The sequence below is a fragment of the Cornus florida genome, unplaced genomic scaffold, assembly GCF_030987335.1.
Source record: "Cornus florida cultivar Cherokee Brave unplaced genomic scaffold, ASM3098733v1 CherokeeBrave_3.0.0_Hap2_Chr09, whole genome shotgun sequence".
Taxonomy (NCBI): domain Eukaryota; kingdom Viridiplantae; phylum Streptophyta; class Magnoliopsida; order Cornales; family Cornaceae; genus Cornus; species Cornus florida.
The window spans coordinates 47962366-47979283 of NW_026775579.1; positions in this window are offsets into that span (position 1 = coordinate 47962366).

Consider the following 16918-nt stretch of genomic DNA (forward strand, 5'->3'; position numbering starts at 1 on the left):
AAAAAAATGAAATGAGGTTTTCGAGAAGAAGCTTTCGAATAAGGTTTTATGCAAACCCGGTCGCTTAGGGGTTACCGAAGGGCCGTCGTGTTAGTGAGGCCTAGAGGGGACTAGGGAAATTTTTCTTAGTGCGGTTAAGTTATCTGGGCCCCATATGACGCCACGGGATTACCATGGGTTAGGGACAGTAGCCAATTCTCTTCTCATGTCACCAGGGGGTCACCATGGGACAAGTTTCACTAACTGTGACGGCCTAAGTTTTTTAACCCGGTGCGTCAGTGATGAACCGAAAGTGATCCGATAACGAATCCGAATAGCGGAAGCTAAAGGTAAACCAAGGTCTCTAGAGATAGGAGTCACTCCTAAGACACAAATGTGACCCTCCATGAGGTCACGGAACTTAAAGAGGACAAAAACGGAAACAAAGGTCAAAAAGGACAAAATTTGCTATCAAAGGGGCAAAAAAGTCAATTCACTATTAAAAGGAGAAACTTGACTCTAAACAAGTCAAACACGGTTAATATAACCTAATCTAATCATTTTGAAACATTCCAAGAGGTTCCATAGACTTTGGCTAAGAATCCCACAAAATGCCCCGTCCCGGTTGAAGTGAAACTGACACTGCTTCACTAAAACATACATAACTCCAACTTTGTTTGGAATTTGAGAATGAGATTGGTACCATTGGAAAGCTAACTCAAAATCCTTCAGTTTAGGGTTAAGAATCACCCCATTTGGATTAGAAACGAAGAAGTTATGACACGTTGAAGTCGGATGATCAGTGTTGAAACTCAACAGAGGCAAGGCTCGGGTTTTAGCTATTTCGGTCAACCAAAATGAAGTTTCGGATGACCGAATTGAAGATGCTGAGACCTAAAATCATGAAGAAAAGGTTCCAATTGCTTCGGTAGACTAAAATAAAGGTTCGGTCAACCGAAATGACCCTTGAATAGTGTTTTTGGCAACTGAAATTTGATGTTACTGTGCAAACACGAAACCATTTGACATCGGTAGACCGAAATGAAGTTTCGGTCTTCTGAAACACTTCGAAAACCTGTTGCTAAACCTGCTATGTGTCCAAGATACTAAGGTCTAAACTCTACTTTGAATCCCTTCATGAATTGGTTCAAAATGCATGTGAAAAACTGATTTTTTCATGAAGTTTGAGTGTGTGAACATACTAACATCTTTGATATGGATCCTTGAATGCAAATTAATGGCCCATGGCCTCATACACAACATTTACAAGATTTTCACATGTCAAACCTCAAAATTTGATTAAGAGATATTTGAAGCAAAACTTTGTTACCAAAGGTGTCTAAGTACAAAAGTAGGCATGCTTGGCCCTTGGCCTATTTACATACATATTTAAAATTTCAAAAGCAAATATTTGAGTGTTATTACATATCAAGAAAGATACTAAAGCTCCAAAAGTACTATACACCCATGGTATTCAAAATATGATATCAAAAGTCAAGTCATGCTAAACACTTGCATGTTAATATACAAAAATGCTTCAAATAGCTCAAAAGCTTCTAAGGATGATGAGTATCCATGAACATGGTCTCCTTACCTGAAAAATAACCCAAACCACTAGGGTGAGTAATCAAGTTACTCGTAGGAGAAGCATATGCGTATACCCTAAAGTTTCAATATCATTGCATGATCAATATAGACGAATACAAGGGATCATTCCACTTAACGTCTATGTTCGAGGTGTTCTAAGGAATCATCTTAAACTAACTTAAATGATTCTTGAGCAACACAAATAATTATCAATGTACTCAACAACATCAATTCGCCAATAACAAGAATTTCAAGCTACAATTAAGCATTGGTTGTCAACTTGAAATTTAATGCGAAAACAAGTAATGGAAGACTTGGATATCACATCTCGGGCTTAACCAAGATCAATACGGTTATTCCGGGTATTAACCCACTTGGAAGACTACCCTGGTGCACACTATCTCAATTGGGGAGAACTCATACCTCCCGCACTAAAGCCAAACTTTAGCCATGTCACATGTAACAATGTCCCAAGAGATTCCAAAATATATATCAAGTTCAAAACTTATATATATATAATAAGGCATACAAACCACCTTCCATGCACAAGTATTTTGAAACCATACAAACCATGTCTTAGGGTTCCAAATTTAGAATAGCATGCCAAATGACAAATTCACCTCATGATATTATGCACAATACAATATCACAAATTTATTAATTCAAGTCATGCCTCAATAACAAGCTCTATTTACTAATTATCAACATTTAGCAATAGGCTCATCAATTAATCACAATTTGTAATTTATAAGAATATAGAATTATTATCACAAAAATATAGCAATTCAAGTCAATAAGAATTGCATATAATACTAATAATTCTACTAGAATTCTATATTACTACCACATGTGAATTTACTAGAAATTAGCATCTACTAAATTATATAATCCTTCTACACGTGGTTTACACATATCATACATGCTTAAATCAATAAACCCTAAGTCAAGAAGTGAGGGTTTCCTACAATATACAATACTATTATATCAAAAGCATGTACACAGTATATATTAAACCACTAAGACTATAAAACACTTAGAATATAAACATATTACCACCCCTACCTCAATAGAGAATTGAATCTCTATAATCCAAACTACCAAGCACAAAATGGAAAACAAGGTTAGGATTCTTGAAGAGGAGAGTGATGGGAATCTTTTCTCTTCTAAGGTCAAAAGTCTAGGGTGAGTGGAATAGTGCCAAATGTGAAGTCAAAGCTCTATACTAAGCTTTCCTCTAATGGAGTCTTTGCTAGGGTTCATGAGAGATAATGAAATGAAGAAGGTAAAGTGTAAAAATGGTGAGTGGAAGGGCTAGAAATCCTCCACTCTCTATGTGTTCTTGCACTACCTCTCTCACACACACAATGCAAGACTAAATGGTGAACCTACACTTGTCACTAATCCAATGCCCCTTCCAAGACTTAATCCTAGACCCACACTTGTCAACAATCAATGGTTACATGTGCACCAATCTAAGTCCAACATATGGATGAATCTCCACCCACCAAATGTCAAGAAGTCATGGTGCCAAGTCTCTTCACCTAAATGCCAACAAATGGCTCCATGAGAGTGTGACACTTGTCACACCTTCCAAAAATTACAAAATGGTCTTTTTTCAAAATATCTTCCAAAATAAATTACAAAAAGGTCCCCAGAACAAAAAATAATTATTCTACATAATTACACTAAAACCCTAAAAGTTATAAATAATTACACTAAAGTATGCATTCATGCCCTTTACAAGAAAAGTACTAATCTAGCATGCTTTTCAAGAAAAGTAAAAATACCAATGTCATGGAAATCAAATATCATGAATGCATGCAAAATCGGAATCAAATCCGAGCACAACAAGTGAGGTTATGTAAGGAAAAATGAAAAGCGACTAAAAGACGAAATAAGGAAAAGACAAAATAGGAAAAAGACGAAAAAAGAAAATCATCGAAAATGGAAAAGAAGGAAAAAGACCGGGTCATTACAACCTACCCTCCTTAAAAGGATTTCGTTCCCAAAATCGAGTCGTACCTGAAAGAGAGAACAAATGGGGATACCGAGAGCGAACCTTCTGTTTGAGCTCTCAGGTAGCCTCCTCAACGCCGTGATGTCTCCACACGACCTTAACCATTAGAATGGTTTTGGTCCGCAAAACCTACTCCCGTGAATCAAGAATCTGGAATGGACCCTCCTCGTAGGTCACGTCCTCATCAACAACAACATCTGTCCACCGTAAAACATGCGATGGATCCAGCTCATACTTCTGTAACATAGAAACATGGAAAACGTCGTGAACCCTATCCAGGTCCAGCGGCAATGCCAAATGATAAGCAACTTCACTGACGCTCTCCAAAATTTAAAATAGTCCAACGAACCTAGGAGAGAACTTGCCTGTCTGTCTAAATCTCAAAAGTCCCTTCCATGGAGAAATCTTGAGAAAGACGTGGTCCCCTACCTCAAAAGACATGGATTTCCTCCTCTTATCAGCATAACTCTTCTGTCTGCTCTGAGCTGTGGCCAACCGCTGTCGAATCAACTTAATCTTCTCTGTAGTCTCAAAGACAATATCGGGACCTAAGGCGACTGTATTACCTATCTCGGTCCAACAAATTGGAGATCTGCAAGGTCTGCCATACAACGCCTCAAAAAGGTGCCATGCCAATATTGGTCTGGTAACTGTTGTTGTAGGCAAACTCAACCAAGGGTAAGTAGTCTTCCCAACTACCCCCAAAATGTAAGCTCGTAGCATATCCTCCAATATCTGAATGGTACGTTCTGACTGACCATCAGTCTGAGGATGGAATGTCGTGCAGAAATGAAGCCCCGTGTCAAGAGCCTCCTGAAAACTCTGCCAAAAGTGAGATATGAATTTGGGATCCCTATCCGAAACAATGGATACTGGAACCCCATGAAGCCTGACAATCTGCCCCTCATATAGTCCACTAAGTCTCTCTGCGTCATCTGTCACTGCCATAGGCAAAAAGTGAGCCGTCATAGTCAATCTATCAACAATGACCCAAACGGCATCATTCCCTGCCTTGGATCTCGGGAGTCCCATCACAAAATCCATAGTGATGTGCTTCCACTTCCACTCTGCCACTGGTAGTGGTTGCAACAAACCTGCCAGTCTCTGATGCTTTGCCTTCACTAGTTGACAAGTAAGGCATTTAGTCACGAACTGAGAAACGTCCCGTTTCATACCTTTCCACCAAAACTGTCTCCGCAAATTGTGATACATTTTCGTACCACTAGGATGAACTGCGAGTCGAGAATGGTGAAAATCCCGAAAAACAACGTCATGACAAGACAAAGGGAAAAACATCCTCCCTCTGTACCTGAGACCACTGTCTGAATGTAAGGTCTAACACTTTACATTCCCGCCGCCTGAAATCTGCTCGTGGATGGACTTCATCTCCTCATTCTCCTGCTGTGCCTCAATAACTCTGCTAACAAGAGCCGGTTGGGACACAATGCTAAACAAAATAGCCGGTAAAACATCCTCATACAATTGCAAACCAAGATCTGCAAGCTCTTCTAGCATCTTCCATCTATGAATGGAAATGCTAGCAAGAGTACGCCGTAACTTCCTACTTAATGCATCAGCCACCACGTTGGCCTTCCTCGGATGATACTGCAACACAAAGTCATAGTCCTCCATGAACTCAACCCATCTGTGCTGTCTCAAATTCAAATCCTTCTGAAAGAAGAGATATTTGAGACTCTTGTGATCGGAGAAAACTTCGAACTTCTCCCCATACAAATAGTGTCTCCACCCCTTAAGGGCAAAGATAACAGCTGCCAACTCTAAATTATGTGTTGGATAGTTCAACTCATGAGTCTTCAACTGTCAAGACCCATAAGCTACCACCCGTTCAGTCTGCATTAGAACACAACCCAAACCTTCTCGCGAAGCATCACAATAAATCACGTAACCCAAACCACGTTCAGGTATGATCAAAACTGGAGCTGATGTCAACCTGACCTTCAACTCCTAAAAAACAAAATCACAAGCCTCATTCCATATGAACTTGACCCCCTTGCAAGTAAGTTGAGTCATAGGTGCAGCTAAACGAGAGAAATCCCGAACAAATCTCCTGTAATAGCCGGCTAGGCCAAGAAAGCTCCGAATCTCAAACACTATCTTCGGACGCTCCCAATCCATTATAGACTCAATCTTCGACGGATCCACAACAACATCACCCCCTGACACAACGTGTCCAAGGAACTTCACCTCTGGTAGCCAAAATTCGCATTTCTCGAACTTGGCATACAATTGGTTATCCCTAAGGATCTGTAAAACTGCTCTCAAGTGATACTCATGCTTCTCTCTTGAAGCTGAGTATACGAGAATGTCATCAATGAACACCACCATAAATTTGTCAAGATAGTCACTGAATACACGGTTCATCAAATCCATAAAAGCTGTTGGAACATTGGTTAAACCAAATGGCATCACCAGAAACTCATAATGGCCATCCCGTGTACGAAAAGCGGTCTTGGATATATCCTTATCCTTAACCCTCAACTGATAGTAACCTGATCTTAAATCAATCTTCGAAAAGCATGTCGCTCCCTTCAACTGATCAAACAAGTCATCAATCCTAGGCAAAGGATATCTGTTCTTGATCGTAGCTTGATTTAACTTGCGATAATCGATGCAAAGTCTCAAAGACCTATCCTTCTTCTTCGCAAAAAGAACTGGTGCTCCCTATGGTGAAGCACTAAGATGAATAAAGCCCTTAGCTTTCAAATCATCTAGCTGACCTTTCAACTCATCAAGCTCTACCGGTGCCATACGGTACGGTGCCATAGAGATGGGTGTCGTGCCAGGAATGACATCAATGGCAAAAACCACTTCCCTTAAAGGAGGTAACTCCATTAGCTTCTCTGGAAAGACATCAACAAAATCTTCAACAATTGCCGAAAAAACACGGCCCAAACTGCTATCCTCGTCAACTAGCAAACTAGCCAAGTAGGATCTATGGCGCCTCCAGTCACCAATGCTGAAAACCATAGCCGGGTGGAAATCACTTCGATCTCCCATAAAATGGAAACAATCTCCCTTGGGAGTGCAAACAATCACCCTCCCACGGAAGCAATCGATTATAGCCCGAAATAATGACAACCAATCCATCCCAAGAATGACATCAAAACCCATCATGTCGAGAACAACAAAATCGAACTCCAAGGTCTGCCCAGCTATCTCAATAGCACAACCCCGACAAACATGATCCAAAGACACTGGACCCCCTACTGGTGTGTCGACACAGAGAAAACTGTCCCGAAGTGTGACCTCCAGACCCAATGAATGTGCAAATGATGCAGAAATGAAAGAATGCGATGCACCCGTGTCAACAAGAACCCGTGCCCAAGAACTGAAAACTGGAAAGATACCTCGAACTAAAATGGTGCCTGTGGAAGCATCCGCCTGTGGAAGAGCATAGGCTCGTCCCTAAGTCCCTGAGCCCTGCTGTGAACTGCCATGATAGCCTGACTGATGTGTAAAAATAGTAGGTGTAGAACCCCTGGCTGGATAAGTCCTAACCGGCGCCACTGACTGTGGTGCCTGAGGAATTCTGAAACCAGACTGAACCCCTGCAGATTGTGCCGGTACCATCTGTGAATCTGTGCCACTACGTGGCTTATTTAACAATCTTGGACAATCCTTCTTGAAATGACCTGGTTTCTTGCAATAGAAGCAAGTTCCCTGCCCTGTCTTCGTAGAAACTGAAGTCTGACTGGCCTGTGGATGAAGCTGTGGGCAGCGAGGCTTGATGTGCCCCAGCTGCTGACAATGGTAACAAACCACTCCCTGATCTGATCCCATAGATACAAGAATTGTGGGTGCAGAACGGTTCTGCTGTGATGCCCCCTGTGAGTGAGTATTGTTCCCTGCCCTGGCCTTCTTCCACTGACTCCCGGAAGATGATGGATTATCTCCGCGAGGCTGCTTGTGTGAACCCCTGATCCGTAACTGATCATGTTCCTCTGCCTCAGCTAGCATAGCCTCTGAACCACCTCCCTGTAAGTCCTCAAATCAAGAATGGAGACCTGTGGCCTGATGTTAAGATGTAGTCCATCCTAAAACTTCATTGCCCTAGCCTCGTCTGTCGCTACCACATCCTCGGCATAATGAGAGAGAGAAGTAAACCGTGTCTCATACTCAATGACACTCATAGTGCCCTGATAAAGACCTGCAAACTGTGCCCTCATCTCCCGCCTCATAGCCCTCGGAAAAAAGCGCTCGAAAAATAGATCTCTGAACTCATTCCAAGTCATCAACTCAACATTGTGGAGATTGGACATAGACCTCCACCAAATATCTGCATCACCTATGAACAAAGAAACAGTCAAGGAAATCCTCAACCTGTCCGTGGGTACCGCCATACTGTCTAACTTGCGAACCATAAGGTCTAACCAAGCTTCTGAGACTAGCGGATCTAAACTCTCTGCAAATGGATCAATCTTGACCCTCTGTAATCACATACCAGTGCCTCATTGACTATCAGTGCTGGTGCTGAAATCTGTACCCCTGCCACCTGCCTGCGTATCAACTTCTGTAGAGATTCAACAATCCCCTAATTGATTCCCTGAGCCACTCGCTCCTCATAAGTCAGTGCTCGTGGCGGATTAGCATCTACGTCACGAACTGGAATCCTGGGCCTCCCCAGACCCCGTGTGAACTCGGTGTCAGCCACCTGCTCCTCAATGCCATGACGTGAAGACTCTCCACGTGTGACAACCATGATGCTAAATGCACGAAGGAAATGTGGTCAACAATAACACAAGTTATTATGACCAAGTGCAACTCACACTATGAATGCACTGAACACAAAGCAAGACAAGATATGCAATATATTGTCATGCTAAAATAATTAATGAAATTTCTTAAACAGTTAAGCACTTAAGCAGATAAGCATACATGTCAAACAAATGTGCTCTTAACTATATAGGCATATATGCATAAAGACATGTCATACTATTAAGCATGTTATCACGAAACACCTAAATATGTTATAAAGTCAAAACATGTTATCAAAAGCATGTGAATGCATCAAAGTACATCAACAAAAGCATGATATGAACCCAAAACCTGTCGTCCTAAGGTGTTCAAACCTAGGAGCTCTGATACCACTTGTGACGGCCCAAGTTTTTCAACCCAGTGCGTCAGTGACGAACCGAAAGTGATCCGATAACAAATCCGAATTGCGGAAGCTAATGGTAAACCAAGGTCTCTAGAGATAGGATTCACTCCAAAGACACAAATGTGACCCTCTATGAGGTCACGGAACTTAAAGAGGACAAAAACGGAAACAAAGGTCAAAAAGGACAAAATTTACTACCCAATGGGCAAAAAGGTCAATTCACTATTAAAAGGAGAAACTTGACTCTAAATAAGTCAAAAAAGGTTAATACAACCTAATCTAATCATTTTGAAACATTCTAAGAGGTTCCATAGACTTTGGCTAAGAATCCCACAAAATGCCCCGTCCCGGTTGAAGTGAAAACTGACACTGCTTCACTAAAACATACATAACTCCAACTTTGTTTGGAATTTGAGAATGGGATTGGTACCATTGGAAATCGGACTCAAAATCCTTGAGTTTAAGCTCAAGAATTACCCCATTTGGATTAGAAACGAAGAAGTTATGACCCGTTGAAGTCGGATGATTAGTGCTGAAACTCAACAAAGGCAAGGCTCGGGTTCTAACTATTTCGGTCAACCGAAATGAAGATGTTGAGACCTAAAATCATGAAGAAAAGGTTCCAATTGCTTCGGTAGACCGAAATAAAGGTTCGGTCGACCAAAATGACCCTTGAACAATGTTTTTGGCTACTAGAATTTGATGTTACTGTGCAAACACGAAACCATTTGACATCGGTCGACCGAAATGGAGTTTTGGTCGACCGAAACACTTCGAAAACCTGCTGCTGAACCTACTATGAGTCCAAGATACTAAGGTCTAAACTCTACTTTGAATCCCTTCATGAATTGGTTCAAAATGCATGTGAAAAACTGATTTTTTTATGAAGTTTGAGTGTGTGAACATACTAACATCTTTGATATGGATCCTTGAATGCAAATTGTTGGCCCATGGCCTCGTACACAACATTTACAAGATTTTCACATGTCAAACCTCAAAATTTGATTAAGAGATATTTGAAGCAAAACTTTGTTACCAAAGGTGTCTAAGTACAAAAGTAGGCATGTTTGGCCCTTGGCCTCTTTACATACATACTTAAAATGTCAAAAGCAAATATTTGAGTGTTATTACATATCATGAAAGCTACTAAAGCTTCAAAAGTACCATACACCCATGGCATTCAAAATATGATATCAAAAGTCAAGTCATGCTAAACACTTGCATATTAATATACAAAAATGCTTCAAATAGCTCAAAAGCTTCTAAGGATGATGAGCATCCATGAACATGGTCTCCTTACCTGAAAAACAACCCAAACCACTAGGGTGAGTAATCAAGTTACTCGTAGGAGAAGCATATGTGTATACCCTAAAGTTTCAATATCATTGCAAGATCAATATAGACGAATACAAGGGATCATTCCACTTAACGTCTATGTTCGAGGTGTTCTAAGGGATCATCTTAAACTAACTTAAATGATTCTTGAGCAACACAAATAATTATCAATGTACTCAACAACATCAATTCACCAATAACAAGAATTTCAAGCTACAATTAAGCATTGGTTGTCAACTTGAAATTTAATGCGAAAACAAGTAATGGAAGACTTGGACATCACGTCTCGGACTTAACTAAGATCAATACGGTTATTCCGGGCATTAACCCGCTGGGAAGACCACCCTAGTGTGCACTATCTCAATTGGAGAAAACTCATACCTCCCGCACTAAAGCCAAACTTTAACCATGTCACATGTAACAATGTCCCAAGAGATTCCAAAATATATATCAAGTTCAAAACTTATATATATATAATAAGGCATACAAACCACCTTCCATGCACAAGTATTTTGAAACCATACAAACCATGTCTTAGGGTTCCAAATTTAGAATGGCATGCCAAATGACAAATTCACCTCATGATATTATGCATAATACAATATCACAAATTTATCAATTTAAGTCATGCCTCAATAACAAACTCTATTTAGTAATTATCAACATTTAGTAATAGGCTCATAAATTAATCACAATTTGTAATTTATAAGAATATAGAATTATTATCACAAAAATATAGCAATTTAAGTCAATAAGAATTGCATATAATACTAATAATTCTATTAGAATTCTATATTACTACCACATATGAATTTACTAGAATTTAGCATCTACTAAATTATATAATCCTTCTACACATGGTTTACATATATCATACATGCTTAAATCAATAAACCCTAAGTCAAGAAGTGAGGGTTTCCTATAATATGCAATATTATCATATCAAAAGCATGTACACAATATATATTAAACCACTATGACTATAAAACACTTAGAATATAAACATACTACCACCCCTACCTCAATAGAGAATTGAATCTCTATAATCCAAGCTACCAAGCACAAAATGGAAAACAAGGTTAGGATTCTTGAAGAGGAGAGTGATAGGAATCTTTTCTCTTCTAAGGTCAAAAGTCTAGGGTGAGTGGAAAAGTGCCAAATGTGAAGTCAAAGCTCTATACTAAGCTTTCCTCTAATGGAGTCTTTGCTAGGGTTCATGAGAGATAATGAAATGAAGAAGGTAAAGTGTAAAAATGGTGAGTGGAAGGGCTAGAAATCCTCTACTCACTATCACTATGTGTTCTTGCACTACCTCTCTCACACACACAATGCAAGACTAAATGGTGAACCTACACTTGTCACTAATCCAATGCCCCTTCCAAGACTTAATCCTAGACCCACATTTGTCAACAATCAATGGTTACATGTGCACCAATCTAAGGCCAACATATGGATGAATCTCCACCCACCAAATGTCAAGAAGTCATGGTGCCAAGTCTCTTCACCTAAATGCCAACAAATGGCTCCATGAGAGTGTGACACTTGTCACACTTTCCAAAAATTGCAAAATGGTCATTTTTCAAAATATCTTCCAAAATAAATTGCAAAAAGGTCCCCAGAATGAAAAATAATTATTTTACATAATTACACTAAAACCCCAAAAGTTATAAATAATTACACTAAAGTATGCATTCATACCCTTTACAAGAAAAGTACTAATCTAGCATGCTTTTCAAGAAAAGTAAAAATACCAATGTCATGGAAATCAAATATCATGAATGCATGCAAAATCGGAATCAAATCCGAGCACAACAAGTGAGGTTATGCATGGAAAAATGAAAAACGACTAAAAGACGAAATAAGGAAAAGACAAAATAGGAAAAAGACGAAAAAAGAAAATCACCGAAAATGAAAAAGGAGGAAAAAGACCGGGTCATTACAATCTACCCTCCTTAAAAGGATTTCATCCCCGAAATCAAGTCGTACCTGAAAGAGAGAACAAATGGGGTTACTGAGAGCGAACCTCCTGTTTGAGCTCCCAGGTAGCCTCCTCAACACCGTGATGTCTCCATAAGACCTTAACCAATGGAATGGTCTTGGTCAGCAAAACCTGATCCCGTGAATCAAGAATCTGGAATGGACTCTCCTCGTAGGTCGCGTCTCATCAACAACATCTATCCACCGTAAAATATGCGATGGATCCAACTCATACTTCCTCAACATGGATACACGGAAAACGTCGTGAACCCTATCCAGGTCCGGCGGCAATGCCAAACGATAAGCAACTTCACTGACGCGCTCTAAAATTTGAAATGGTCCAATGAACCTAGGAGACAACTTGCTTGTCTGTCTAAATCTCAGAAGTCCCTTCCATGGAGAAATCTTGAGAAAGACGTGGTCCTCTATCTGAAAAGACAAGGATCTCATCCTCTTATCAGCATAACTCTTCTGTCTGCTCTGAGCTATAGCCAACCGTTGCCGAATCAACTTAATCTTCTTTGTAGTCTCAAAGATAATATCAGGACCTAAGGCGACTGTATCACCAACCTCGGTCCAACAAATTGGAGATCTGCAAGGTCTGCCATACAACACTTCAAAAGGTGCTATGCCAATACTGGTCTGGTAACTGTTGTTGTAGGCAAACTCAACCAAGGGTAAGTAGTCTTCCCAACTACCCCGAAAATGCAAAATGCAAGCCCGTAGCATATCCTCCAATATCTGAATGGTACGCTCTGACTGACCATCAGTCTGAGGATGGAATACCGTGCTGAAATGAAGCCCCGTGTCAAGAGCCTCCTGAAAACTCTGCCAAAAGTGAGATGTGAACCTGGGATCCCTATCCGAAACAATGGATACTGGAACCCCATGAAGCCTGACAATCTGCCCCACATACAGTCCACTAAGTCTCTCTGCGTCATCTGTCACTGCTATAGGTAAAAAGTGAGCCGTCTTAGTCAATCTATCAACAATGACCCAAACGGCATCATTCCCTGCCTTGGATCTCGGGAGTCCCGTCACGAAATCCATAGTGATGTGCTCCCACTTCCACTCTGCCACTGGTAGTGGTTGCAACAAACCTGCCGGTCTCTGATGCTCTGCTTTCACTTGTTGACAAGTAAAGCATTTAGTCACGAACTGAGAAACGTCCCGTTTCATACCTTTCCACCAAAACTGTCTCCGCAAATTGTGATACATTTTCGTACCACCAGGATGAACTGCGAGTCGAGAATGGTGAAAATCCCGAATAACAACGTTACGACAAGACAAAGGGACAAACATCCACGCTCTGTACCTGAGACCACTGTCTAAATGCAAGGTCTAACCCTCTACATTCCCGCCGCCTGAAATCTGCTCGTGGATGGACTTCATCTCCCCATCCTCCTGCTGTGCCTCAATAACTCTGCTAACAAGAGCCGGTTGAGCCACAAGGCTAAACAAAATAGCCGGTGAAACATCCTCATACAACTGCAAACCAAGATCTGCAAGCTCTTCTAGCATCTTCTATCTATGAATAGAAATGCTAGCAAGAGTACCCCGTGACTTCCTACTCAATGCATCAGCCACCACGTTGGCCTTCCCCGGATGATACTGCAACACAAAGTCATAGTCTTCCATGAACTCAACCCATCTACGCTGTCTCAAATTCAAATCCTTCTGAGAGAAGAGATATTTGAGACTCTTATGATCGGAGAAAACTTCGAACTTCTCCCCATACAAATAGTGTCTCCACCCCTTAAGGGCAAAGATAACTACTGCCAACTCCAAATCATGTGTCGGATAGTTCAACTCGTGAGTCTTCAACTGTCAAGACCCATAAGCTACCACCCGTTCAGTCTGCATCAGAACATAACCCAAACCTTCTCGCGAAGCATCACAATAAATCACGTAACCCAAACCATGTTCAGGTATGATCAAAACTGGAGCTGGTGTCAACCTGACCTTCAACTCCTGAAAAGCAAAATCACAAGCCTCATTCCATATGAACTTGACCCCCTTGCGAGTATGTCGAGTCATAGGTGCCGCTAAACGAGAGAAATCCCGAACAAATCTCCTGTAATAACCGGCTAGGCCAAGAAAGCTCCGAATCTCAAACACTGTCTTCGGACGCTCCCAATCCATCACAGACTCAATCTTCGACGGATCCACTGTAACACCACCCCCTGACACAACGTGTCCAAGGAACTTCAACTCTGGTAACCAAAATTCGCATTTCTTGAACTTGGAATACAATTGGTTATCCCTAAGGATCTGTAAAACTGCTCTCAGGTGATACTCATGTTCCTATCTCGAAGCTGAGTATACGAGAATGTCATCAACGAACACCACCACAAATTTGTCAAGATAGTCACTGAATACACGGTTCATCAAATCCATAAAAGCTGCTGGAGCATTGGTCAAACCAAATGGCATCACCAGAAACTCATAATGGCCATACTGTGTACGAAAAGCGGTCTTGGATATATCCTCATCCTTAACCCTCAACTGATAGTAACCTGATCTCAAATCAATCTTCGAAAAGCATGTCGCTCCCTTCAACTGATCAAACAAGTCATCAATCCTAGGCAAAGGATATCTGTTCTTGATCGTAGCTTGATTTAACTTGCGATAATCGATACAAAGTTTCAAAGACCCATCATTCTTCTTTGCAAAAAGAACTGGTGCTCCCCATGGTGAAGCACTAGGACGAATAAAGCCCTTAGCTTTCAAATCATCCAGCTGACCTTTCAACTCATCAAGCTCTACCGGTGCCATACGGTACGGTGCCATAGAGATGGGTGCCGTGCCGGGAATGACATCAATGGCAAAAACCATTTCCCTTAAAGGAGGTAACTCCATTAGCTCCTCTGGAAAGACATCAACAAAATCCTCAACAACTGTCGGAAAAACACGGCCCAAACTACTATCCTCGTCAACCTGCAAACTAGCCAAGTAGGATCTGTGGCGACTCCAGTCACCAATGCTGAAAACCATAGCCAGGTGGGAATCACTCCGATCTCCCACAAAATGGAAACAATCTCCCTTGGGAGTGCAAATGGTCACCCTCCCGCGGAAGCAATTGATTGTAGCCCGAAAGAATGACAACCAATCTATCCCAAGAATAACATCAAAACCCGTTATGTCGAGAACAACAAAATCGAACTCCAAGGTCCGCCCAGCTATCTCAATAGTACAACCCTGACAAACACGATCCAAAGACACTGGACCCCCTACTGGTGTGTCAATACAGAGAAAACTATCCCGAAGTGTGACCTCCAGACCCAATGAATGTGCAAATGATGCAGAAATGAAAGAATGAGATGCACCCGTGTCAACAAGAACCCATGCCCGATCCGCCACAGGCATAAAAGGACTTGAAGTGTATTTTGAAAGTATCTTGGAAACTTGAGCTCATTTTTGTATAGTACCATGACATGGAATGTATTAAATTTGTTTAGCATGGTTTTGTAGTGGAACTTTAAGCTTGACTCCACTTTGTTGTGAATTGAGCCAATTATGAAAACTATGTATAAAACTTATGTAAATAAAGCAAATGATGTTGTAATGTGATCAATTGTTGATGTTTTTGCCCATGAATGTAGCATGATACATTTTATAATGTTTTGGGACAGGTTTAGATCATTTTCAGAGTTTCTATTACAACTAATCCTCATTTCCACAAAGTACAGCAACTTAGTAACAGGTCCAGGGCTCATCAAAACCATTTCGGTCGACCGATTCTTTTTCATGTCTCGGGACTTTCCATTTCGGCCGACCGAAATGGTACTTCAGTCGACCGGTTCAGAGGTCATTCCTGAAGCCTTTTCGGCCGACCAAAGCCTCACTTTGGCCGACCGAAACAAGGCTGCCTTTTCACCTTTGATCCTTCTTGGTTTTGAATTATCCCCAAGCCTCATAATGTTATTTTTAAAGCCTTCTTGAAGCTCATTTAAGATGTAATGTTGATGTGTTAACCTTAGACATGACGGAATTTGGCTTAGGTGACCTCGGGTTCGGGTAAGGACCCGGTTAATAGTTCAAACCTACGGGTTCGGGTTGTTACAACCATCACTGCCAACCCCAATCCGACAAGCCATTCAATCTGCTAATGGCACCAACCTAGTTTTCTTGGTCAACAAGAAACTCACCCAATTCGACATCAAGAAGGATCTCAACAGGCTTTTTATCACAGAGGGCAAAAATAAATTGGATTTGTAATTCTTAAGTGAAGAGGAGAAAAGGATGACAAAGATGAAGGGAAAATATGGCGGTGTTAATGTCGCTGTAATTGATCCAGAAGGTAAACATTATAACATGACATTGAAAAGGTGGACACATTGTCCTTACATTCTTATTAATGAGTGGAAAGATTCGGTTCGAAATAACCAACTTGAAGCAGAACGTGACTGCATTGAATTATAGAGCTTTTGAGTTAATTCTCAGTTGCGTTTCGCTGTTAATATCAAGTGATCGATCATCATCATGCACATGTATATATATATATATCCTAGGAAAAGGCACGTGCGATGCACGTGGTGATTGTTTGTAACTTATAGAATTTTTGTTTATATATATATATTTTTTAGTTGTTGCTTTAAACCTTGTAACAATAAACCTTACAAAAAATTGCAATTTTATAAAAGTTGAGGGGGCATAATGTAACAAAAAAAAAAAATTTTAAGGCAGGGTAAATTTAAAATTTTAAAGGAATTTCCGATTGTTATTGTATTATCCATAAACAGTGGGCAACATTTGACAGCTGGCTTTTTTTTTTTTATTTTTTCCCCCATTTTTTTTCGGAGATAAGAGTGAATGTCTTACTTCTTAAAGACCCTAGTATACAATTACTAAGAAAATAAATTTTTAGAATTACCCAAAAAAAGAAAAAAGAAAAACATTTGAAC